The 27,490-nt window shown below is 39.7% G+C and overlaps 1 protein-coding gene across 3 annotated transcripts in view; it reads right to left on the reverse strand.

The window, feature by feature from the left end:
* RSU1 (Ras suppressor protein 1) overlaps positions 1 to 27,490 on the reverse strand; it is a 203,424-nt gene that overhangs the window by 62,001 nt on the left and 113,933 nt on the right. The window lies entirely within an intron of this gene.

A 27,490-nucleotide genomic window follows, 5' to 3' on the forward strand; every position in this document is an offset into this window, starting at 1 on the left:
AATAGAAATGATAAAATATGTATTTAGGAGATGGTGATACTGAAAATATTCCATGGATCATTCTAAAATTTAGACAAAGTTCTATTACAGTGCCATGATAAAATGGACAAGATAATATATTGAATCAAGGAACAAGAACTCAACAGTTCATCTGGGCAGCTACGCAGTTATGAATAATTTTAATAAATATGCAAAGCTGGTATTCTGCCACATAAAATAGCTAGGCAATTGTGAATCTGAAATATATTTTTAGACTATAATGTATCTGTCCTTGGAATTAAATAATTGATTGTCACTTTCATGAATACTACTATTTTTGATTTTAGGATATCTGCATTTTGTCTTGTTCTTTCTTAAGATTAATTCTAGTCTCTTCACCATTTTATCTGTGACTATTTTATAGATTAATTTTATAACTCAATTTTTATTCTACAGCTAGGTTTTTGCATACCAGAATACACTGCTGATCACTTGCCAAATGTATTTCTATACCCTAGAGATAACACCGCTGAACTAAGTTCAAGGATATGATTTGAAATAATAAATCCTATCTGCACCACACAAAATATATACACGACGACATGGAATACACACAGAAACGAATGCATCTTAAAGACCAAAGAAAGGACAAAGAAGTACTCACCTCTTGCTGTAACTGAATGAGGACATTAACAACTACACCGTCGAATTACATGCTAATTTGAAAATATTTACTCTAGCCTTTCCTAATGGTCCATACCCAAAAGACTGGTTCAGACAGTTATGTTAACTACCACCGTATCATAAAGACCCTGGATCCATCTTGTTCTCAAGGATAAAACCAACAAGTTTTTCAAACTTAGCAAGGATGAAACTTATACCTAGCTGCCAATCTAGTTAAAAAATCAGCTCTGGAAAGCAACAAATTTTTCCAGATTCACTTTTCTAACTGTATTTAGTACGGGTACCAAAAAGAAGTAGGGAATAAAAGTTAAGAGCCTTGCATACCAGGTGAGACTCTGTCTTGGGTCTCAAGCTAAGTCACCTCTAAGCCTGTTTATAATTAAAGCCCCTCAATTATTTCGTACTTACCAACTGACATGACCTAGGGTGCACCAGGTGTGCATTTTCTCAGAGTTCTTCTAACAATGCAGTTGTACTATGGTACCACAGGTAACTGTATGACAGTGCAGTGCAATGAGAATAATACTATAAAAATACAGTAGTAACTCTACATATGAAAAAATATATGCAATGAGCCTTGTATCACATAATCTCACAGATAAATATAACATTATAAGAGCAGTAAGTGCCAAGGAAGCCACAAGGTATCTTGACAATAGAAAAGTGTGGTGAGTTGACCTCAGACCTTGAGTAAGACTGCGTTTGAATTCTGGTTCTAGCACATATAATTATATTGCTGGGCAAGTTAGTTAATTAGTGCCCCTGTATTTCAGTTTCACCCTCTGCAAAGTGCCACTAACCTCTATCTACCTCATAGAGTTGTTATGATGATTAATTAGTAAGTCTTCAATAAACAGATGTGGGTGCTTTCTTGCTATTGTAATTATCTGATCTCATCAAGGGGTGAGGGCAGTGGGGTAGACTCCTCAGATAAAGGGATCCCTAACTTAAAATTTGCAGAATGGTGGGAATTAACCAGTCTGTGGGGGAGGAGGGGTGCTGGGTAGGAGAAATATTTCAGACGCTTGAAGAGGTTCAAGGAACACAATATGACATGAACTAGCTAGCTAATCTTAGATCATTTAATCATTTGGGGATTCAATTTCATCACCTGAAAAATAAGGAGGGAAATGAGATAATCTCTATGATTTCATGATACTTATACTTCTATAAAATTTGAACAGTAAAACAAAGCATTGGAAACAGATTTGAAACAAACAGGTTTTACTCCTTTTTCAGTTACAAATGCAGCCCAAAAGGCCTTCTATATAAATTTTAAGACCATTCCCACTTTATCTCCTTTCTACTCCCCTTGTTCTGGTCTCCCTCATTATTAACTTTCCTACATCTGTAAATAAAAGTAATCACGCTGCAGTAACCTTGTTTTCCACCTGTGAAGGTGGTTTACATTTCTCTAACTGTAATGTTAATTTTCTCCTTCAGGAGTATCATCCATCGACATGATTCCAGGTGGCTATGTTTTATCAAAAGGACTGTTGTATATAAATATGGCCGGACGTTTAAATTTATGTTTACATTTACCAAATTGCTGATATGACGTTATATATATTTATGACCAAATTTTCCTCCTTAGTTGGCAGGCTGGTATCTAGTTAAAGGAGAGGCCCTGGGAAGACTTAGCCAAAAGAAAGATGAACTCTATCTCTAGCCTAATTGGCTTCCTAAATTCTAGGACCATAAAACATCATCCTTATTAGATCTCTCTCCATTGAGGGTAGTCCAGAAAAGTCAAATTCAGGGTATATAACACCAAACTCATCTTTCATTCCTTCCTGCCCTGCCTCCTCCCTTTCCTCCTGGGTCCCTGTTGGACAGCACTGGTCAGCACCACGGATAGCTCCACAGGCACTTTCAGCTCCAAACTGTGGGATGAAAAAACAATCTTTTACAGCTTGGTGGGAAGAAATGGGTGGAGGGCATGGGATCTGAGCTATTTTTATTATTTTAAGGTCAAATAATGTAACATGGAGTTTAACAGGCACTATCTCCACAACAATTCTATGACAGTGGCACTAATAATTCTTCATTCATTACATTTAAAATACTGTCAACTTTATTTGGAAAATTTTTACCCATACTCAAAAGTCAAGAGAATAATATAAGTCCCCATGTAGCCATCCATCCCGTTTCAAAAATTATCTATACAGGGCATGTTCTATTTCATTTATTTTCACTTCTACTTCCCTCCTCCATAACTATGACCAAATCTAAAAATTCCTTACTCTCATCAAATATCCACTATCCAAATTTCCTGATTATCTAATCTATCTATCTATATATCTATATCTATCTATCTCTATCTATCTATAGATAGATAGATATAGATAGATACAGATATTTGCATTTTGTTTGAGATTTTCTGAAAACATGCTGAATGTGTTTTAATAAACTGTAGTTATTATTCTTACTGATAATCCAAACAGTCCCAGTTTTGGCCAGTGGGACCCTCTTCAACCTGGCATCTCAAATTCTTCTGACACAGTCTTTGATAGCGTGCCTTGCTTTCTAGATTGACAGGATATTACAGGCTCCGTTGTATATTCTCCTCATAAAGACCTGGAATTAGCTTTTTTATTTTATTTTTTTTAAAGATCCCTGACTTCTTTCAGTGGGGAATGGTATTTAAAGACACAATCCAGGGGCACCAGGGTGGTTAAGCATCCGACTTCAGCTCAGGTCATGATCTCGTGGTCTGTGAGTTCGAGCCCCACATTGGGATCTCTGCTGATCCTCTGTTCCCCTCTCTCTACCCCTCCCCTACTTGTGCTCTCCCCAAAATAAATAGATAATAAAAAAAAAAAAAAAGACAACAGTCCAGAAGCTAAGAGTGGTATCGCTACTGTATTAGTCATTTTTTTTCTAGGTCTCTTTGGTGGGCAGGAAAAAAAAATTTTTTTAAGGAAAAAAAAAATCATTAGTTTTTCCTGTATTTCCAATTCTAATTTATGATTGTAGGATTTAACTTCTCTAATTTTTGTTATCTCCTTGCTCTTTTACTGAAAATTTTAATCCTTAATTACACTAACATAATTACTCTTTGCTTTATACTATAATAAATACACAATCATTTCAAAAACAATGAAAATGTTATTACTAATAATATATCTGAAAACATATCACTTCCTCCAGTTCTTTCTGTCATGGGAGTTTAATCTAATAGAATGTAAAACCAAATCACTGTATTTTCAAGTCATTTATAACAGTTTTTAAACTGTAAAAAAGAAGTATTACCAAAAAGTGCATAAAATATATATCCTTTTAACAATGCAAGTTCATTTAACAAGAATTTAAAAATGAATAATCGTGTAACCATTACCTAGGACAAGAATGAAAACAAGGTAGAGCCATTCTCCCTGACATCTCCTCCTTTTCCTCCAGAGTTAATCAGTATCCTGACTTTTGTGAGAGATAAAAAAAAAAAGATCCAAATAATCATGAGATGAAAACTATAATGAGATAGTTATCAAATTTTAATTCAAAGTAACAAAAAAGATCTAAAATGACACTCAGAACACAGGATTAAACAAACGAACAGAACATAGCTGTGGAACAACTACAAGAGGCTAAATAAAACATGTATAAACAGAGTCCTGAAAAGAGAGTCAAGACTGGGGGACAGGGATGGGGAAGGAGAGTGAAAAAAATATTTGTAAAAACCACTGCTGAAAATTTTCACATTTGATGAGAACTATAAACCCACCGATCCATTAAGCTCAGCAAGCCCCAAGCAAACAAACAAACAAACAAACAAACAGCGAGGAAAACTACATTAAGGCACATTAAAATCAAATGCTCAAAACCAGTGATAGAGACAACCTTGAAAGCATCCAAGGTTGGGCGAAAGGGTTACATACAAAGGAACAGAAGGAACACAGCAGATTTCTTGTCAGGAACAATTCAAGTGAGAGATAGTGGAACAAAACCTTTAATGAAAGACAAAAAACTGCCTATCCAAGATTCTAAACCAGTGAAAATATCATTCAAAAAAATAACGTGGAAGAGTTTTGGCAGTATATGAAATCCGAAATAATTCATACATAATAAGAAAATAAGAAAAGCTAACAGAAGTCCTTCTAATAAAAGGAAAAATATAGATAGAAATACAGACCTACACAAAGGAGTGAAGAGCACTAAAAATGCGTAAATACCTAAATGCATAAATACATAACAAGATGTATAAGATGCTTTACTTCTATTTAGATCTCTACAAAATAGATTTCACTGATATAAAAATAATAAAAATGTAATGTGGAGTTAATAACATTAGAAGTAAAATGTATGACAACAAAAGCATCTGGAGGATGAGATATCCAAGTATATTATGTTAAAGTTCTCCTAACTCTATGTGAAGTGTAACATCACTGTGAAATGTCAAAGTGTAAATTATAAACACTAAAGCACACCCTAAAATTAGAAAAGATTACAACTGGTAAGTCAACAAAATAACGATGAGGTCTTCAAAAATATACAATCCAAAAGGCACAAAAAAATAAAAGTGGGGAAAAACAGATGGAATAGGAAAAAAAACATACTAAAGGATAGATTCAAACCTGTCCACATCACTAATCACATTGTGTAAATGGTTAACAAACCCCAATTAAAAGAGACTGTCATATGAGATGGAAAAATGGGTCCAAACTATATGCTGCCCACAAGAAACTCACTTTAACATAAAGATATAAAGAAGTGAAAAAGCAAAAAAGGAAAATGATATACCATGCTTACATTAGTGAAAATAAATATGGAGTACAGCTACATTAATATTTAGCAAAGTCGATTTCTGGCCAAAGAATGTTACTACGCTAAATAATTTCACTTCATAATGTAAAAGGAATCAATCAACAGGACATAAACAAACTAAATATTTATAAATCTAATTACAGAGCCTGAAACTACATGAAGCAGAAACTGACAGAACTGAGAAGAGAAACAGACAAATTCATAATTATAGTCTGAGACTTACGCCCCTCTCTCCATAACTGATAGAAAAAGCAGACAGAAAATCAGAAAGGATCCAGAAAACTTAAACAACATAATCAACCAATCTGCACCCAAATGGGTAGAAAATATTGAATATGCAAAAAAATATGAACTTTGATCCACACCCCATACCATATAAAATATGAACTCAAAATGAATCATAGACCTAAATGCAAAACCTAAAATTATAAATTTTCTGGACTAAAACAAAGGAGACAAACTTATTAATTTGAATTAGGCAAAGAATACTTGGATAGGACACCAAAAGTACAATCCATAAAAGAACTAACTAGACTTCAACAAAATTACAAATATTCTTCAAAAGACACTGCAAAGAGAATGAAAAGAGAAATCACAGAAAGACATAAAAGCTTTGCAAAGTATACAACTGAAAAAGGATTTCTATCTGAACACATAAAGAATCTCAAAAGAATAATAAACTATTAAAAATGGATGGATTTGAAAATTTCACTAAGGAAGATAGAGGGAAGGCAAAAGCTCAACATCATTTTTGATCAGATAAATGCAAATCAAAACCATAATGGGAACCTACTCTAATGGATAAAAATGAAAAAACTGGCCATGCAAAATGTTGACAAGGATATGGAGGAACAACACTTAGACACCGCTGGTTGGTACAGAAAATGATACCATCATATTGAAAATGGTTTGGCAGTTACTTAGGAAGGTAAATCTATACTTACCATATGATGCATCCATCCCACTCCACATAAAAAAAGAACAGCACATATCCAATCAAAGACTTGCACACAAAAACCCATCACAAGTTTATGTGCAATAGCCTCAAACTGGAAACAACCCAAACATCCACAAACAGGCAGCTGGATAAATGAACTATGGTATCCCCACTCCATGGCCTACTACTAACAATACAAAGAAATGAACTACTGATGCATGCAAGAACAACTCTCAAAATCATTATGCCGAACTAAAGGAGCCAGTTTAAAAAGAAAACAAAGAATACACGCTGTATGTCTCTATATAATACTCTACAAACGTATAGTTAGGAAGTAAATCAGTGGTCACCTGGAGACGGGCTCAAATGAGTGACGGCATGAGGCAGGGATAAGGTCCACACAGGAGCACAAGCAAACTTTTGGGTATGACAAATAAGTTGACTGTCCTGATTCTGGTGACTACTCTACAAGTGTATACCCACATCAAAATGTATTCAATTATGCACCTTATGTATGTAGTTTATTGTTTAACAATGACTCTTCAATAAAGATGTTAAATTAAAAAAAAAAAAATCAAATTGGCCCAATGTTACGAAGCTAGTAAAAGGTAAGAGTGGGGGGCGCCTGGGTGGCGCAGTCGGTTAAGCGTCCGACTTCAGCCAGGTCACGATCTCGCGGTCCGTGAGTTCGAGCCCCGCGTCAGGCTCTGGGCTGATGGCTCAGAGCCTGGAGCCTGTTTCCGATTCTGTGTCTCCCTCTCTCTCTGCCCCTCCCCCGTTCATGCTCTGTCTCTCTCTGTCCCAAAAATAAATAAACGTTGAAAAAAAGGTAAGAGTGGGATTTGAACCAGGGAACCTGCCTCCGGAGCCAGTGTTCACATCCACTGGTCTCCTGCATGCCTCCTGGAGCGCACTTACGCACCAAAGCCGCACAGGCTTGATGTTAAGTGACTGAGCTCTCCTCTTCCTGTGTTCCCTCCCAGGTAGTACCAAGAGACATTTCACTGTTTATTTACATTTCCTTTGGGAGAATCCAGAAGCCCTTTGGGTTCTGGAAAATGCTTCTCTAGGGTCCCAAGTTCGCCTGGCAGAGGTGTGCACCTCCAAAAGCCGGCAAGGCTCTGAGCCAGAAGTAGGCTGATCCTGGCTGTGGTTCTGATGGCTGCCGTGCAGCCTCTAGTTCTCTTTTGTAATGGAGGCAGTTACATTTACTTTCGAAAGCAGGAATCTTGGCATAACGTAAACAGAGTGGTGACAATTCTTTCACTCATGTGCTCTGTTTTGGTGGTGCATGTAAATTAAAACTAAGTCACACTGCTGCCGTCTCTTAGGAAAAACACATGCGATGCCATCTTTTTGTCCTTCAACACACAATTAGCAGTAAAAATTTGACAGAGAGAATTTTGTTTGCAATCTACAAAACTAATGAAACTTGTGAGACAATTTAATACCAAACTTGGAAGTAGTGCCCTGGCAGATCGTTCTGTGTGCAGACAAGCCAAATATTTCTACGAGCACACACACTACTCACCCTTGTTGGGAAACTCCTGAGTTCAACAAGTCAGACAGCACATCAGTGACACGGGTGAGGGAGGTAAGTAATGGCAGGCAGCCTACTCCAGGCTATGGCTCCTCTTCAATGCAGCTGATGAGAAGTCGATTGGTTCCCCAAAGCCGAGCAACTACTGAGGGCTTCTCTATACCCTTTCACATCTAGGTTTTTACGTTCAGAGAATGGGCTCTAAGTACTTTTTCTGACCTGTCCACCAAACTTATTTCGAGGGCTGGGGCTAGGGGGGATGAACTATCTCCCATTCCCTTCCTTGGGCTTTGCTATATGTTTCTAAGCAATTGTTGTAGTTCAAAGCCTGCCAGTTCACCTTCTACAGAGTCTCTCACACCATCATGATGGAAGGCAGCAGCCACACCTGCATCATGGGGTGCTCAAGTGGCCAAGAGCTAGGTCCCTCCCACTGACCCCCCACAAAGGTATCTGTTAGAGGATGGAGCCTGGCTGATTCAAAAAACAGAAACACAAACAGGCTCACGGGCTGAACCTAGGTCAAATACCCCCTTGAGGGCTCTGCTAGTTTTTTCCATATTACCCTCAAACATTCCACGTGTGGGGTTTCTTTCAGAGCCTAGCTGAAAAGAGCTACGAGATTTGATGGGGAATGGCTGGCTAGGGAAGGCTGCAGCCTTGGAAACATCACAGAAACATTTATGGTGATGGAAGCGACACTAATAATATCACGAAATCTTAGCAACTCAGACACGAGAAGAAAAAGGGAAACACTTAAGAATGTGTAATGGATGTGCGACAGAAGGTTTTTAAAACTGTTCCTCCAGCAGCAACGTCGAACCTGCAGGCAGCAACGTATACTTGAAAGAAACATCACTCTCATTCACCGAGGATTTCGAGAGCTGAGGGGGTGCCAGGCACTGTCTGAGGCTCCTGGCGAACGCACAAGTGCACAAAACAAAGTCCCAGCTCTCGGGGGAACCTCCACTCTAGAAGTTACAGGCAGGGGTGCGTGGTGGGGTCTGTTTTAGAGACGGTGATACAGAAGGTGTTTTGCTGAGCTGACGTGTGAGCAAAAACTTGAATGGGATGAGAAGGAGCCAGACGTCATTTGGAGGTTAAATCCAAGAGCAAAACTATGTGTGTTTACAGACAAATATTCGTGCCCAAGAAACAAAGAGGGTGAACACACATCAGAAGTTCAAAAGGTTGTACTGGTATGTCTTTCCTGCTTCTGTGTTTCTATCTTTTAACCGAATGGGAGTCTATCTAGAAACCAGGTGATCCACACCTTAGTGTTACTGAGCGGCTCACACCTTTGGTTTTTCACTATAAAACCCAGAAGGAAATTACTGTTTCTTTCTCTTTTTGGGTGTTCTGGGGATAGCGACAAGGTTTCCTAGACTTCACACACTTAGCAGTTCATTCCAGAACACTTGAGGCCGGGTCAGGAAGAAAATGACGGCATGCAAATGTGGAGTCGCTAGTCACGTAAACGCATGCATGATTTAGTATGTGGCACTTGGCAAAGGGGGAACTGGGTTAATAAACTCCAATAACTGGGTGTCCGGGTGGCTCAGTCGGTTAAGCGTCCTACTTCAGCTCTGGTCATGATCTCGCAGTTTGTGAGTTCGAGCCGTGTCAGGCTCTGTGCTGACAGCTCGGAGCCGGGAGCCTGCTTCAGATTGTGTCTCTCCCTCTCTCTCTGCCCCTGTCCTGCTTGCTTGCTCGCTCTCTCACTCTCTCGAAAATAAACATTAAAATATTTTAAAAAATAAAAATAAATTCCAATAACAGAGTAAAGCCAAGACAGATTTAATGTTCAGGTAAACTGGAATGGTCAACAGAACTGCACGCTCCTTTGAACACAGGTAACTTTTCTGTTTTGTCACTCTAATGGCTGACAGATCTCATGTCACTCTAACTTTGAGGCCTGTTTGGAAGATACATACTTCTGGAACTTAGGTTTTGAATTCTAATGTTATCTGCCACTTAAAAGAACCAAGACTCCTTGGAGAAAAGTCAGTTCTTTTGTTGAGAATTATAACCTGGGACTGGCGCTAATAAGAAAACTAAGACACAGGGGAGCCTGGGTGGCTCAGTCAGTTAAACGTCCAACTTCGGCTCAGGTCACGATCTCGCGGTTTGTTGAGTTCGAGCCCCACGTCAGGCTCTGTGCTGACAGCTCAGAGCCTGGAGCCTGCTTTGGATTCTGTGTCTCTCTCTTTGCCACTCCCCTGCTTGTGCTCTGTCTCTCTCTCTCAAAAATAAATAAACGTTAAAAAATTCTTTTTAAAAAAGAAAGAAAAGCAAGCCACAAAGAAGAGATCACAGGGAAAACTTGGGAGGGGCTGTAGCAGCCAATCTGATTTCAGTCGCTGGTACCTGAATGTTATATCCTATGCTTTCAACTATAGGATGGGGATATGGCCCTATAGGGCACTGGGATTTAAAAAATTTTTTCAACATTTATTTATATGTGAGAGAGAGACAGTGCATGAGTGGAGGAGGGATAGGAAGAGAGGGAGACACAGAATCTGAAACAAGCTTCAGGCTCTGAGCTGTCAGCTTGAAGCCCGATGTGGAGCTCGAACCCACAAGCTGTGAGATCACGACCTGAGCTGAAATGGGATGCTCAACCGACTAGGGCTGGATTTAAGAAGAAAAGCTGAATGATGATAACTGAACCATTAAGCATCATACTTTAACTTCCTTTTCAGAATGTCGGTATAATCGCGGCATTTCCTTTCTCTTCCTAAATAATACTCAAAAAGCAACAGGTAGAATATGAGACAGTGTTTTCTTTTTATTAAATTCTTTTTTAAGTGTTAATTTATTTACTTTGAGAGAGAGAGAGCATGCACGTGAGCAGGCAGGGGAGGGGCAGAGAGAGAAAGGTAGAGAATCTCAAGCAGGCTCCATGCTGTCAGTGCAGAGCCCAAAGTGAGACTTAATCTCATACACTGTGAGATCATGACCTGAGCCAAAATCAAGAATCAGACGCTTAACAGAATGAGCCGCCTAGGCACCCCCAGCAGTGCTCTTTTGAGTAAGATTGATGGAGTTTGATGTCTGGCTCTACCACTCGGGTAAATCTTGGTCATTTTACTTAATCTGCAACTCTCCATTTTCACATCTGAAAGCCAGGTGAACTGACACTTAAGTCTTACGGAGTCATAAAACTGCAGGAGATGAAGCCTGCAAGGAACCTATCAGGGCCTCGAACACAGCAGGACATCCATGAATGTCAATTCTCTCTCCTCAATGTAACTAAGGCAACTTCTCTCACTCACTAATCCACCTGGATGTTAGTCCATGAATAAAAGAAAAATGGAGGAAGCGGAGAGGGTAGTGGACATCCTCATGTTCCGAATGTTTCTAGTAAAAGCTTGTATAATGTATTCACATGCTGGTCTCAAGGGAGCATTTGCCTCGTATCCCATTGTATCTTTCTCTAACCGTGTTTCAGTATCAAAATAATAAAGATAATGAAGATAATAAAGACATTTTCATTCAATCAACCTCATGACTGGTATGCTCCCTGTTGATCTTATTAAAAGTTTATATAAAAATAAAAAAGTCTGTTTCAGAAAACTAGAAAAAAAAATACAGTTCCAAGATTTTAAGTATTTCAAAGCAAAAACTGTTATTAACAAAACTTGCATTCCTTAGGAATTATCTAGAATTGAGTACCAAAATAAATTCCCTAGTTGCAAGACATAGTCTATTAAAAGATCACCACTCACGCAGTTTCTATTGAGAATGCACAGGAACAGATTAAAAATGCTCATAATCTCACATAAACAGTCTGAAACACACACGTCATCTTAACTTACAGCCAAAAAAAATTAAATGAGAGAGAAGAATTATAACAAAAAAAAAATCCATGTCTTATATGGGAACCTGAAGCTTAATCTCATCATCTCATATGTAATGAATTCTTCGAACATCCATTCTTTCTTATTTCAAACTCTCATGACATTTCAAATATAGAAAAACTTACTTTCAGTCACTTCAACTCTAAGGTGGGAAAATACCTCTATTTAAAGAAACTCAGCGCTCAAGTACGTTTTGTTTTTTCCTTATTTTCCTCTGTTACATCTTTGTGAATGACCACCTTTTCCCATCTCACATTGGATTATGACAGAAAAATGGATTGTTACAGATTCTTCCAAGGACGCAGGAAAGCCTGATGCTGTATCTGTGACATGTTATAAAAAAACATAGGATTTCACAATACTTAAGCCAAGAATAGGAATGATCAACCTCATTAAGTAAGAAGCCTTCTTTCAAGCTGTCTCAGAGAATCCCTTTCTAAGACTCAGGACTTCTTTCTTATGAACCTTCTTTAAGAAGGTTTGGGTGTACCTGGTTAAAGAGAGACTGTAAGGAGGGTTCTACTCAACTGAGGCAAATGAACGGAAAAGAGCTATCACAGGAGACAAAAACCAATCACAGGCATGCATTCCTCAGACATAGTGAGAGGGTTTGGTTCCAGGCTCTACAATAAAGCAAATACTTATTTACTTATTTTAATCAGTAAGCCAAACGAATTTTTTGGTTTCCCAGTGCATGTAAAAGTTGCATTGACATTATCCTGTAGTTTACTAAGGGTGCTATAGTATTATGTCTAAATAAATGCATATTTTTGCTAAAAATGCTGACCATCACATGAGCTTTCAGTGAAATCATCATCTTTTTGCTGGTGGAGGGTCTCCCCTCAATGTTGATGGCCGCTGACTGATCAGGGTGCTGGCTGCTTGATAATGGAGTGACTGCGGCAATTTCTTACGATAAGACAATAATGAAGTTTGCTGTCTCGACTCACTCTCTTTTACCGACAATTTCTCCGTATCACGCGATGTTGTTTGAGCATGCTATTCACAGGAGAACTTCTTTCAAAAGTCAATCCTCTCAAACCCTACAGCTGCTGTATCAACTAAGTTTGGGTAACTGTCTAAACCTTTTTTGTCATTTTGAACAATCTTCAAAGCACCTTCACTTCACCAGTAGATTCTGCTTTAGGAAACCACGTTCTTTGCTCATCCATAAGAAGCAACTCCTCATCCAGTCAAATTTGACCGTGAGACTGTAGCCATTCAGTTCCATCTTTAGGCTCCACTGCTAATTCCAGTTCTCTTGTTATTCCTACCCTATCTCTCAGGGAAGAGAGGCCAGAGGAGTAGGACAGAGACAGGGGAACAGCCCATCAGTGGAGTAGTCAGAACACACAACATCTATCCATTCAGTTTGTGTCTTAGATGGGCGCAATTCATGGTACCCCACAACAATGACACTAGTATCATCAAAGATCACTGATCACGGATCACCATAAGAAATGTAGCAATATTGATTGGGATTGCATTGAATGTGTAGATAGCTTTGGGTAGTATTGACATTTTAACAATATATTTTCTTCCAATCCATGAGCACGGAATGTTTTTCCATTTCTTTTTTCTCGCAGCTACAACAAGCAATCCTAAAATTTGTATGGAACCACAAAAGACCCCGAAGAGCCAAAGTAATATTGAAGAAGAAAGATCAAAGCAGGAGGCATCACCATCCCAGACTTTAGCCTCTACTACAAAGCTGTAATCATCAAGACAGCATGGTATTGGCACAAAAACAGACACATAGACCAATGGAATAGAATAGAGACTCCAGAATTGGACCCACAAAAGTATGGCCAACTAATCTTTGATAAAGCAGGAAAGAATATCCAATGGGAAAAAGACAGTCTCTTTAACCAATGGTGCTGGGAGAACTGGACAGCAACATGCAGAAGAATGAAACTAGACCACTTTCTTACACCATACACATAAATAAACTCCAAATGGATAAAGGACCCGAATGTAAGACAGGAAACCATCAAAACCCTAGAGGAAAAAGCAGGAAAAAACCTCTCTGACCTAAGCCGCAGCAATTTCTTACTTGACACATCTCCAAAGGCAAGGGCATTAAAAGCAAAAATGAACTTTGGGACCTCATGAAGATAAAAAGCATCTGCACTGCAAAGGAAACAATCAACAAAACTAAAAGGCAACTGATGGAATGGGAAAAGATATTTGCAAATCACATATCAGACAAAGGGCTAGTATCCAAAATCTATAAAGAACTCACCAAACTCCACACCCAAAAAACAAATAATCCAGGGAAGAAATGGGCAGAAGACATGAATAGACACTTTTCGAAAGAAGACATCCAGATGGCCAACAGGCACATGAAAAGATGCTCAATGTCACTCCTCATCAGGAAAATACAAATCAAAACCACACTCAGATATCACCTCACGCCAGTCAGAGTGGCTAAAATGAACAAATCAGGAGACTACAGATCCTGGAGAGGATGTAGAGAAACGGGAACCCTCTTGCACTGTTGGTGGGAATGCAAACTGTGCAGCCGCTCTGGAAAACAGTGTGAAGGTTCCTCAAAAAATTAAAAATAGATCTATCCTATGACCCACCAATAGCACTGCTAGGAATTTACCGAAAGGATATAGGAGTACTGATGCATAGGGGCACTTGCATCAATGTTTATAGCAGCACTTTCAACAATAGCCAAATTATGGAAAGAGCCTAAATGTCCATCAACTGATGAATGGATAATGAAATTGTGGTTTATATACACAATGGAATACTACGTGGCAATGAGAAAGAAATATGGCCTTTTGTAGCAATGTGGATGGAACTGGAGAGTGTTATGCTAAGTGAAATAAGTCATACAGAGAAAGACAGATACCATATGTTTTCATTATGTGGATCCTGAGAAACTTAACAGAAGACCATGGGGGAGGGGAAGGAGGAAAAAAAAAAGTTAGAGAGGGAGGGAGCCAAACCATAAAAGACTCTTAAAAATTGAGAACAATCTGAGGGTTGATGGGGGGTGGGAGGGAGGGGAGGGTGGGTGATGGCTACTGAGGGCACCTGTTGGGATGAGCACTGGGTGTTGTATGGAAACCAATTTGACAATAAATTTCATATTAAAAAAAAAGAAATGTACCAATAATGAAAAAGCCTGAAATATTGTGAGAATTACCAAAACATGACACAGAGATAATAAGTTGGCAAATGCTATTGGAAAAATGACACCAACAGAGTAGTTCAACACAGGGATGGCCACAAACCTTCAGTATGTAAAAAACCTCATTATGTGAGAAGCATAATAAAGCAAAGTGCAATAAAACGAAGCATGCCTACATACAGCTACATGCTTTGTGGTTTCTTAGCTTCAAGGGCCCTACTGGTATTCTTTGGTTTTTAAACAATCTGTTAAATAGTGATATTAATATTTAATAGTGTACAAAATGATACATATTATATATACATGTAATATATGTGTAATATATACACATAATAAACATGTATGTATATATGTAAACATAAACATCTATGTATACATTGTGTACATAGATACAGAGTGATATAACAGCTAGTAATGGACAAAATAGAACATTCAATCGGTTCCAAATGGTAAAAAGGGAGACTATGTCCTGCTCTGCCTGCCTCTATCCATAAAGTTTCCCTGCCTGGAGATAACCACCTGTACCAGCCGGTACACTATGTCTCTCTCGAAAATATTCCAAACATTTACAACACAACCACACACTCCAGACGGCATGAAACACTCTTCTTGATGGACAAAGAGAAGGCACAAGAAATGAACACAGAGTCTGCAGATTCACATAGAGGAAGGTCTCGCTTTCCAAATACAATTCATTTGTTTGTGAAGTTAAAACACAATTTCATTTCTAATATGGGAGTATGGCGGGAAAAAGAGATCAATAGAAACAATGAAAGACTACTGTGAAGACAGAATTTTCACTCAATACTATATTGTATAGTGAGAATGGATTTTAATGTTTTGACTATTGTTTACTGTGCACAGCAAAAACAAAAACAAAAAACTGTAACTTGGTGCATTCTAGATGCCAGAAAAGTGTTTTGTTTTTTGTTTTTCTTCTTTCTTTCAGGAATCAGGGCAGCCTATCTGAGGCTCCTCTGCATGAGGCAGGTCATTTATAGAAGACACAGAGGCTATGCCACAAGCAAAGCCCAGGCATGAGGGAATCTTGAGTAATGCTCTCAGAAAGATTACAGCCTCTTAAGGGAAAGAAAACATATACTCAGTTCCCTTCGCCAACAAATAAAGGTGGTATTCACAGAAATGATCAACAGCATTTATAATGAGTTTAGCACAATGCCTGTCACATGGTAAATACTCAATAACTGATCATTATTATCATTAAAATTGCCACTAAGGAAAAAGAAAAGGCACTGAAGAAGGATGATAAAAGGGATTTGGAATAGATGGGCAATAGGGAAATATTCACAAAAAGGTCTCTAAGGAAGCAATATTTGAAACTTGAAAAACACTTGGGCATTCAATAGGGAAGTACGGGAAGAAGGAACATTCCAGGCAGAGAAAACAGCACTTAAGGAGGTGCGAGGTGGGAAGCAGGTTGTATCTCTGATGGGAAGCAACCCAGCCTCATCTTTTGGGTCCACTCCCAGTGGTTCCGTATTAAGCTCCTCAATGCAGCTCAGCTCTTCCTTGGGCCACTGCCATGACCCTTCTGTCTTGTAGACAATTGGGAGTCTGGTACCCTCAGGACGGGGCTCAGGTGATGGAAAAGCTCCCCTCCCAACAGCTCATCTCACATGATGAGGATCCAATCTTTTTTTTCCACACTGTCAGAATGGTGTCAAAAACAGTGCCAAGAATACAGCAGACGTAAACCTGTGCCTCATTTCTCAGAAGGTACACGCGGAGCCCGTCCACAAGAGCGGCAGTCTGCCTACTGCTGCCTCCCCAGGCCACTTCAAAGAGTTCAAGCTTAGTAATCTCGCTCCGATTGGAAAGGACAGAGCTTGATAGTTCTGAACTTTGGATGACAATGGTAACGAAATCCCAAAGAAAAATGTAGATCCTATTTTAAAATAAATGCTGTAAGCATATCATTGGAACATGATGTTTCCTACTTTCTGTCTGTTTAGCATCCCCAGTCCTACAGTCAGACCCAATGGAATATTCTACTGGACAAAAGCAAAGAAAAGAGGTTTCACCTAAGAAGGTAACAATCACCCTGCTGATTCTTCGCATGAAATTGTAGGTAAGTTCTCTGATACGGGTTGTAAATATAACACACAACCGACAAAAAGCACAGTCTTAAACGATCCTTTACATGCCACTTTCTCTACCCTATTAAGATGCTCGTTGTTTCTTTGATTTATCTGATAATAAATTTTTGATGACTGGTAAGTCTCATAAAATTGCTCTGGTGCTGACTACACTGATTAATAAGTCTGAAGAATCGAAAGTGTCAGGAATTCATGTGTAGGAATAAGTTACTGCCAAACATATATTAGGTATTCCATAAAATATAGAATAAAAAGGTTGATCTGGTAATTTTATCTTGTATCCATTTTCCTGTAACAATTTATATTCGGGGTCATCATCATCTTCTGTTGCCTTAAAAAAAAAATCAATGAAGTAAAGCCATATGGGGGGGGCAAATTAAGGAATTAAACTAAATTGTTTTTAAAAATAATGAATATAGACAATAAAACATGTTTCCCAGAGGGGGAAAAATGGAATTAAAAATCATTGCTGGGGGGGGGCGCCTGGGTGGCTCAGTAGCTTGGGCGACTGACTTCGGCTCAAGTCATGATCTCACAGCTCGTGAGTTCAAGCCCCACGTCGGGCTCTGTGCTGACAGCTCAGAGCCTGGAGCCTGCTTCGGATTCTGTGTCTCCCTCTCTCTCTACCCCTCCCATGCTCATACTCTGTCTCTCTCTCTCTCTCAAAAATAAATAAACATTAAAAAAAAATCATTGCTGGGGCAACTTTGAGATGATCTAGTTTGAATCACTCACTTTGAGATGGGGAAGTTGAAAGTGGGTGTGAAGAGGCCATCTGCCACCGACCAGAAGGTGGGACAAGAAGCCACCTCTAAGGACCAGGACGTACACTAAGAACAGACTTCTTTTTCCTCAGATCAGAGTATGCCTTTGTCTTTACGTCATGGTGCATCATAAGAAAATATGCACACTATCTCCGATGTCTCTCTCTCTCCCCCTCTGCTGGGAAAGCAAACCTGTCTTAATTAGGTAAGAACAGAACTCCCTACATTTGTTATGAGTAGTCTCATTCTTGCCTGTAAAGACTCTGGAGATCTCTGGAGATAAGGTAAAGAAAATGAAGCAAAGTTACAAGGGCTCCAAATGTGGTTACCGCAACTCTGAGATGAGTCAGGAAATCCCTGATCCCTTACTGAGTACAATGCTAGGAGCTACCACTCAAGACCACAAAGTCCCAGGGAGAAGATTCCTTACTTACTAGCATGGGTCCCACGGCATGAAGCAGACAGGAGGACAAAGGCCCCCTGCACAACATCTCCCCTCTAGAAGATTCTGTGAAAGAAACAGCATGGGGTCCAGGGGTTGGTGCTCTATGTAAGCCTTCCTTGTTGAATTCTCTAGCCAAATGGGACAAAGGAAAGGGCTGTGTTAGGTGCCTTTCATTCCCAAGGAATGTTTAAATCCTGACTAGTTTCTGTTTTAATGTGGTCTGCTGTTACAGGAAGATGAGAAGTAAAAAACACTGACTCCTCTGCCAGGAACAAGAGCCTATCACATGTGTCCCTGAAATGAAACAGGAGTCAATCTGCATGCTTTGGGGGAACAGAACCCCAAAAGCCAAGCACATTAGGAGAGGCATGGGGTGGGTGGGGGGTAGATCAAGCCTCACACAGTCAGTGAAACATACTAATAAACAGAACATGCCTACGGTGAAGCTATGGGGGTGGCGGAGGAAAAGAATAGAGAAGGTGGTGGACAAATAGAGAACTGAATGCGATTTGTGGGCATCTGAGTAACAAGAGTGCCATGGGTTAACTGTACCCCTATCCGCTCCCAAACTCATCTGCTGAAGTCCTATCCCCCAGCACCTCAGAATGTGATATTTGCGTTCTTATAAGAATGGGAAATTTGGATGCAGAAACAGATAAACACGCAAGGAAGATCATGTGAAGACACATGGGGAGAAAAATGGCCATCTGCAGGCCAAGGAGAAAGGCCTGGAACAGATCCATCCCTCAGAAAAAACCAACCCCTCCAACCCTTGATCTCAGACTTCCAGCCTCCAGGACAGTAAGATAATAAAGTTCTGCTGAATGGCTTCAACAGCCACAATTAGACAAAACTAGGTATCAGCAGGAAGAAAAAGAAAAAAGCTATGTGCTTATCTGGTAAACGTGACATCTAAAACAACCACATCCTCAATGATAATTTATTTATCTTCTAAAAACACACTATCTACTTGGATGGAGAATAAGATATACATTTTGAAGGTGATGAAACACCTTGTATGCTACAAGTGAGACTACCTAAAAATTAACTGTTGTGGGGAATACGCCTGAGGAACTCCCGGAGCTTGCACCCATGGGTTAACAAGGCATAAAGAATTAGGAAGCCACAGAATGTAAGCATCCAAGATTAGGTAATCAAGATTATGTATTTTGGGTGACAACGCCCCCCAATTTAGTACAATAGCTGCTTTCACAGGAGAGAAGGACCAAAATAGGTAAACACCTAAACTGGGCTCTAGACCAAAGCAGGGTGAAATTGCCAGGAACAGAGCTAATTAGCAAAAGAAAGGTGCCTTGTTGACCCTGAGGTAGCATGCTCTGTCTTATCCCCTAGGCTAGCTAAGATAAAAAGACCCAAAGTGGAGCCTCTTGCCCACCGAACAACCATCTGCCTGGCTCCAGGATTTTGTTTCGTATTGACCCAACCCCAAACACAGCAGTATCTTCGAATCCTTATTTCCCCACACGCGTGAGTTAATGTTCAAGGTTTCACTCTCTTTCTGCATATCTATCACGCTTGTAAGCCTTCTGATCCTAATAAAAATGGAGCACGGACCCTCACTCTGGGCTCTTGTCTCCTCCTGAACATTAGCCTCTCTTGCATTTTAATCCTGTGTCCGCTCTCTTGCTGGACAAGACAGAACTTCAGACCCAGAGTCTACGACAAACTATTACAGTGGAAATAGTATTTCTTTTTTTTTTTTTTAATTTTTTTTAACGTTTATTTATTTTTGAGACAGAGCATGAACAGGGGAGGGGCAGAGAGAGGGGGAGACACAGAATCTGAAACAGGCTCCAGGCTCTGAGCAGTCAGCACAGAGCCCGATGCGGGGCTCGAACTCATGGACCGTGAGATCATGACCTGAGCCGAAGTCGGACGCTTAACCGACCAAGCCACCCAGGCGCCCCGGAAATAGTATTTCTTGACCACAAACTTTTTGTACCATGAGTCTTTTTTTTTTTTAAGTTTATTTATTTAGAGAGGGTGGGGGAGAGCACACAGGAACAATTAGGGGAGAGGTAATGGGAGAGGGGGAGAGGGAGAATCGCAAGCAGACTCTGTACTGTTAGCTGCGGGGCTCAAACTCACAAACTGTGTAATCATGAGCTGAAGTTGGACGCTTAACCATCCAGGTGCCCTGATACCATGAGTCTTAAAAATATACGTGAAATAATATACAAACAGAAGAGGATAAAATATGAAAAGTTGTAGCCTTAATGGCTGACAAATAAATTGGAACATCAACAAATGCCTATAAACGTAACTCACAGTTGAGTTTTTTATAGGATAAAGCTGATTGAAACTCCTTTCATATTGTAAACATTCTAAACCAGAATAGCTGACAGTACTGAACTCCCAAAAATTTACCAAAAACTCCTCCTCAAAACCCTCCAGTAATTCACAACCAGAATAGGAGACCAGGCCTCAATGAAAAGCCCGCATGTAATAAAACAAGGTATTGCTGTGTAGAGAATAGAAACCACAAGGTTTTTCTTTATTATAAAAGCACCACCTATTAATTTATCTCTCAAATAAAAACTGCAAATACAGGCAATAACTCATCTTAGCTGGACAGAAAGCATCAAGCATTGAACTTAAGACGAATGAAGTTAAAAAAAAAGAAAGTTGTCAATATGCAAGGCTGATCAATTTCATTTCACTGAGGAGGTCAATACTCAATAGATCAATGTGATTCTATCAAGTGAATACCATCTAAAAATGGAACTCAAAATAGCTCTTGAAGAGGAAGTAACCTGACACATTTCCCTTTCAGAGGGCAAGCTGGGTCTAGGCTATGTTGATTTTCTCCTGTCAAGTGGAACAAATTATCTGTATTCTATTTACCTTAAATTGAAACTGTAACGAATCACGCTGTACATAACAGTACAGCTGTACAAGACAGGCTTAATGCAAGCTGGACAGTCAACATACAAGCGAGGAGATGGGGTGGGGGAGGGAGGACATGAAGGTTCTGTTCTTTACAGTATTACATAAAGGTGGGAGGTTCAGAATAAACATCATTCTTCTCCCTTTGACGTGGAAGTTGTGTTTTTTTCCCATTTATTCTAAATGTATTCATCTTTTTTTTTTTAATGTTTGTATTTAGTTTTGAGACAGAGAGAGACAGAGCATGAGCAGGGGAGGCAGAGAAAGAGGGAGACACAGAATCCAAAACAGGCTCCAGGCTCTGAGCTGTCAGCACAGAGCCTGACGTGGGGCTCAAACTCACAAGCTATGAGATCGTGACCTGAGCCGAAGTTGGATGCTTAACCGACTGAGCCGCCCAGGCGCCCCTAAATGTATTCAATCTTTTAGTGGTAAGGACACTAGTGGCTACATAAAATGCAGAAAGACTGACACAGCTCCTGCCCATCGGCCAAACATGCCCGAACCTGTCCCCACAGGGCTGGCAGGCCAGCACAATGTGGCTACGGCGTGACCACATTGGAGGACCACAGCGAACATGGGTTTGGGAGGGAAGCTTTTCCAAGTGTGCACGTATATTCAAGTCAGAGTAAAAAACATCCCCAAATATGTATAAGACAGGGTTTCCCAGATGCGTTCAGGAATAACAGGTAGCATCCTGAAGCTAGTTTGTAAACCCTGGCAAGGTTCAACTTTGACCTTACTATATTTAGGGGGTAGAGATTCCCTCCTTTAACTCTCCCAAACTTCAGGTGCACCGGCAATATCGAATGGGAAACACCTTCCATTTAAAAAACCGAACCATTTTGCACGAACTATAAAATAAAATAAAACTAGAAAAATAAAGCTTCACAAGGCATGTAAAAACTTCATGTATTGAAAGAAATGTGCACATGTACAAAGAAAATGGAAAATTACTAATTACCTCTCAAGTTTACCTGAATAATAGTGCTAAACAAGTTAAAAGCAGAAGAGCAAAAATCCTTTTAAATGTAAATTACATTAATCTACTCAAAAAACTTGTAAGAGAGAGAAAATTGTTATGTACTCTTTTCTCACATGATCTGTTTTCTTCCTGTTACCTTAAGAGGGAGGTATTAATTTACCAGAGCAATGAATTGCTCATGGCCAGAGATAGCAACAGGTGAATGAGTATGTCAAAGGACGACAGCTGATACTACATCCCAATTTACGTCTGGTCAGTGGAATAACTTGTGCTGGTAACATACTATCTGGAGAAAAAGGAGCGCTGTGTAATTTTACCACTGAAGGTAACATCAGATAAGGGATATGACCTCATACTACCCAAAATATACTTTATGGACAGTTTCCCTTTTCTCTTTGCTATTTCTTAGCGATGTTAGATAAATGCAACATATTTGCATGCAAATAGATCTGGAGATGTCAAGAATTTGAATCATATTTTATGTTATGGTGCGAATGTGATAATATGTTTATTAACAAGAAAAAATATACATATATAACATCTATAGAGGAAATATAAATTACCAGGCACCCAATACACAGTCAACCTTTAAAAATAAAAACAATCTTTTATGTCCAAAGCTTTAGGGGGGAAAAAAACCAAAACTGGTTCTTCATTTTCACGTCTACTCTAAGGAAATATTGTTTTTCTCTGACTTAATTTGAGCTGTTTTCAGATACAGTAATGAAAGAGAAGTCTACGTTTTTTCTGCATTCCTAAGTCACTATGTAAAATTCACTAACTGCTAAAAAGGTCCTGGAAGTTTAACACTCTCCTTCATCTTTCCATGATATTTATAAAACCATCTGCTAGTTCTGTGCATCCATTTTTATACTTCACCAGGAAATAATAAGGTTTGGAAAGTTTTGTTAAATGGGATTTCCTTCCTGAAAGGCCTGTCTTAAAATGAACGGGTGGGGGGGGGGGGGGGCGTGTCACCTATTAGGTTTGAAATGCTTTAGCCTTTTGGTAGACCAGATATATCTGTTATCTAAGGATCTTCTAGGTCACAGACTCAGCAGGCATTAGAGGATATGATAGTTGTTTAATAAAGCCCATTTACGTCCACTAGAGCCTGTGATAGGTTGGCACGCAGTGAAGAAAAAAAGAAAACATTACTTAGTTTTAACTGTACGAGTAAAGTAAGTTTGGAGATGATACCCAGAAGATCAAAGTATTCCTCCTTATAAGCCGAACAGGATGACTTATTTTGCTAGATTTGTAGTGAAAAGAAATTGCTGGCATTTTTCTCATCACTGCCCACCATCCACCAAATACTGCTTTGTTAAAATGTTTCCAAGAACCGGCATGAATAATAGTATGGCCAGTCTCCACTGAAGATTAAAAAAGAAAATAAAGTAAGTGAGTGTGGCACCTTCCCCTAGAGACAAAAGCCAAGTCACAAGACAGGAAAATGCCAGGGAAGCATCCTTTGAGTTATGCCACTCTGGAAATGAGGCTTAAGGACCGCCATGCTTCGCAAATTGCAGCCTTCATGAGGGTGCCTGTTTTCCAAATGCCTCTTTCAACCAACACATTTTCAGCCTAACATTTGTCAAACCTCTTCTTTTGTTAAGAGTTAACTTGTCAGCTTTTAAAATGGCTTGCGGTTCCCATCCACCTTCCTTGATGGAAATGTGAAAAGTGTGAGTTACTCCCTTTCACAAAGAATCTTGTCAAGGATCCTGACTCTAATCTGACTTCTCCTCCTGGAGGTAAAAAAAAAAAAAAAAAAAAAAAAATCTACCTTCTGGAAACTAAACAAGTGGTGACTATTCTATCATAATTCTGCTTCACAGAAATAAAAGAGGTCAAACGAGGAGAAAACCACCACCAGATACAGCGTTAGGAGGTGACCCTATGGCCTAAGGACAGCCTGAAAAATGCTAATGTACTTGTAGGGTTTGCTCCTCAAAAACTGGATGAGTGGCTTTTTTTATGCAGTGACACCAGCCAATATGTTCCCCTGGCTGAAAGTATGACAAATAACAAAGAACAGTCCCCACCTGAGAAATGAGTTGGAAGGCATGATGAATGCCCCAAGCGTGTCCTACAGCACGCTACCATAACATGCTCCCGGCCACACCTACCCGCGTCTCCCCGGCCCCTGCTCCACTGCGCAAGTTCCTATCTTCCTCGTGTCAAATCCTCTCGGAACATTTTAATTCTTCCTCAACACTGATTGCACTGTTTTGTTTCCAATGTCCGCGGCTCCTCTTGGAGTCCATTAGAGCCTGGAAATCAGATAATCCGTCTTCTCCACCTGTCGCTGCTCTACACTCAGAAGGCCTCTGAGGATGTGCCTGGAACGTGAAGGTCGCTGTGAAAGTCGACCGCAGACATGAATGAAAACGAGACATGCCGGTGAGGTGTTTACTGATCTCACTTAGGAATGGGTCGATTGGTTAGAAAAAAGGAAAATAAGGAAGCAGAGGCGTTGGCAAGTAAGTGCCAAAGCAAAATGAAAATGTGCTTTCATGGGAGTCGTCTCAAGATCGATACACAAAAAAGGGACTTTTTGCTGGAAGGGGTCTATGTGGCTTACACAAAAAAGGACAAGCAAGAGTAGAAACTGCAGCTTTTAGAACGGAACATCTAAGGTGAAGGTGCTGAATGTGAAATTGGCTTTTTTGAAAAAAATATGTGTAATGAATAAACTGGCTCCTTCAAAGTCATCACATGCCCAGCTTTAAAAAAAAAAAAGTAGCCAAGCACCTGCTTAATTAGAATAACATTTTTTCAGGTAGTTGATAAGGATGCAAAAGGTCCTCTAATTAGGAAGTGGCTGCTGAAAAAAATTAAAGAATTAAGTTGGGTTCTAGTTACATGAGGACACAGTAATGTACAGCTATTCATATAAAAGAGGTTCTTCCCTTTTATTTTATTTTTTAAGTTTACTTATTTTGAGAGAGAGAGAGAAAGCACGAGTCAGGGAAGGGCAGAAAGAGAGAATCCCAAGCAGGATCGTCACTGTCAGCACAGAGCCCTTCACGGGGCTCAAACCCACGAACCATGAGATCATGACCTGAGCCCAAACCAAGAGTAGGAAGCTTAACCGACTGAGCCACTCAGGCGCCCCAAGAAGGCCTTACATTTTAACACTCAGTGAAACATAATGGTGGCATTTTTGTGTAAGTACTATTTTAAAAAAGACTAAGAGTCTGACTTAGCATCTAACTTAGTTAATAGGCCACGTGCTCAGCTAGTATGTTCAGTAAAGGAGTGAACACAGAAGATGTGGGAGAATGGGTGAAGGACAGAAAGCTGAAATACCAAGCCACTAACACTTCTCTCCTTCCTAAGGAGAAGGGGAGAACTCTGAGGGAATTCACCAAGGGTCCCTGCCCTTAAGGAGGTCACATCAAGTGTATCCTCCCAGTTGAGGCTCCCACAGACTCCTCTAAAAGCAGTGAACGTCGTACTAACTGGTCCCCCAAGAAAGGGGGTGATGACTCCCCTACGCTTACTTAAGCTTGTGGATGCTCATGTCACTGTATAAAGGATAACGTCGTTCTCCAGGAGGAAATCAGAACATAAGCCAGTGGGCAAATTGTTTACATTACTCTGATCCTCAAAACTAGGATGCTAGTAAGAGAGACGGGGCCAGAGGCAACAAATATGCTGCTGATGAAAATGCTGTGTCATATACAGTCCCTTTCAAAGAGCCCACTAACGAACTCAATGGAAGCCATGAGCCTCATTCATCCAACATCCTACCCATGTTCAAATAACCAGAAATAGTTCGTAACATACAATAGTTATTGAATATTGAATGTGTATGATGGTGATTAGTCAAGGACTTGGAGTTAACACAATATCCATCAATTCAAAACGTAATCTTTTAAAATGAAATTAAAATTAGAAGTGCTTTTATAGGCAATGTGCTCTAATACTCTATAGATTATAAATTAATGGATGATAAAATAAAACAGGGTTATCTAGAATGAAAAACAGAATATTTTCCCCAGTTCTGAGTTCATAAAAGCTTGTTTGTGTATTTTTCTGTATGTTAAGGTATATACAATGATTTTCTGAAAAGATAACCTACAAACGAAGATCTATGGAGACTCCCATTTACTGAGAAAAATATCAGACCTCTATCTAAAACTGATGATAGCAATGATTAACAATTTAAGAGGAAAAAAATGAACAATACGCTGCTCATTTGCAATTATATTTTCACACATTTTCATAATGAACTAATTTCCAAGGCTGAGCTATATTCATATTTAAAGACACCAAATATATCATTGCAAGTAACTAGGAGGCTCATGAAACAATAAAACACATCTTCTACTTCTCTCAGTTTACTCTTGAGGTAAGTCTTGAAAGGCATATTGTAAATGTCACGGTATCATCTTAAAAGGAACCTAAATTGTGCTTTAAGCGGCTTTCACATATGAGGATATGCTATCGTTTCAGCAATTTAAGCATATTTAATTTTAACGCCATCGTTCTTCCTCGCTCATCTTCTCTGTGGCTCTGCCTGAGGCAAACAGGACTACACCAAGTCCTAGATGTGAGACCAGGAACACGGTACACGGGAGGAGGGTCCAGAAGCACACAGCTGACAATCTACCGGCAGGGATTCTGCCCTGTGGGTTAATCCTGACCCGCTGCCCCAGTACGGACTCAGTGAGGCCTGTGTTGAGTGGGGGGGATTTTTTTTAAGCCCCAAAAAGCAAACTCCTAACTGAATGTGACCTTTAATGATTCTCGCGCTCTTCTCTAGTAGCTGGGATGTGAAATTCTCAAAGGATAGTGCTGGGCACAAAAATCTGATTAAATCAGAGTATGGATTTTTTTTTTTTTTTTTTTTCGGTCTCTTCTGTATTTGTTTAACACTAGAAGGGACTAGATTTCACCATTAAGGATCGGGAAGCACTGCGATAAATGATCATTTCAACTGAGGGATGGGGGTGGGATGAGGGGGAAATAACGTCAGAAGATGCAGGAACCAACAGGGCAAGTGGGGATGGAAGAATTCCAGCTGCCCTTTGACACAATGAGGAAGAAAGAGGTGTGGACAGTTAGGCCCTAGGGCTGGCTCCCCAAGGTCGCCCTTGACCCAGGGCAAGGACTTACGGGATTTTGATGCTGTGACTAAAGCTGGCTGATTCCTCCTCCTCTTTTTCTGCCTTTTCTTTTTCTCTTAGAGAGATTATCATCTTGCTAGAGTAAGAGCTTCTAAAGAATAGAATGATGCTTTCCTAGTATCTCCTCCTAATGCTATAAATAAACTGCTTAACAATTTTGTTCATAACATTTCTTATTCTTTGCATTCAAAGGAGAAAAAAGTACGTGCTGATCTTAATGTGTCTGGTGAATTT

Source organism: Leopardus geoffroyi, chromosome B4 (genome assembly GCF_018350155.1).
Source record: "Leopardus geoffroyi isolate Oge1 chromosome B4, O.geoffroyi_Oge1_pat1.0, whole genome shotgun sequence".
NCBI classification, from domain to species: Eukaryota; Metazoa; Chordata; class Mammalia; order Carnivora; family Felidae; genus Leopardus; species Leopardus geoffroyi.